Source organism: Buceros rhinoceros, unplaced genomic scaffold (genome assembly GCF_000710305.1).
Source record: "Buceros rhinoceros silvestris isolate BGI_N320 unplaced genomic scaffold, ASM71030v1 scaffold27410, whole genome shotgun sequence".
Classification (NCBI taxonomy): Eukaryota; Metazoa; Chordata; class Aves; order Bucerotiformes; family Bucerotidae; genus Buceros; species Buceros rhinoceros.
The window spans coordinates 14,060-14,441 of NW_010388292.1; the positions used below are offsets into that span (position 1 = coordinate 14,060).

The following is a 382-nucleotide window of genomic DNA, read 5'->3' on the forward strand; positions in this document are numbered from 1 at the left end:
CCCCCTCCTTCCTCCCCCACCCCCAGCCAGTGCCTCCTCTGGGCACCTCGTTTCCCTCCTTTGTCCATCTGTCCCTGGTCCGTGAGGAGCTGGGGTAGCTCCAAGCAAGGGCTCTCCTCTCAGCCGCCCCGCAGCCAGCCAGGCGCACTCAGCCTCTCCCCAGCCGCGCTGCCGATCACCCAGCTCTGCCTGGCCCGAAGTTGGCTCTCCTTACCGGCATCCCAGCCCCCGGAAGGACCCCTCTGTGGAGAGGGCGCAGGCCGGGGCTCCATCCCTCGGGTGAGACAGGCGGAGAGGACAAGCCACCGGCATCCCTGCCCTGCTCCAGAGGTGACGGGCCGGCTGTGCTGACAGCGACAGCCACAGCCCGGGGCTCACCCGC

The 382-nt window shown here is 69.9% G+C and overlaps 1 protein-coding gene across 1 annotated transcript in view; it reads right to left on the minus strand.

Moving 5' to 3' along the window:
* B4GALNT4 (beta-1,4-N-acetyl-galactosaminyl transferase 4) overlaps positions 1-382 on the minus strand; it is a gene marked incomplete at both ends in the record, with an annotated part of 15,623 nt that overhangs the window by 14,053 nt on the left and 1,188 nt on the right. The gene's annotated exons all lie outside the window — the stretch shown is intronic.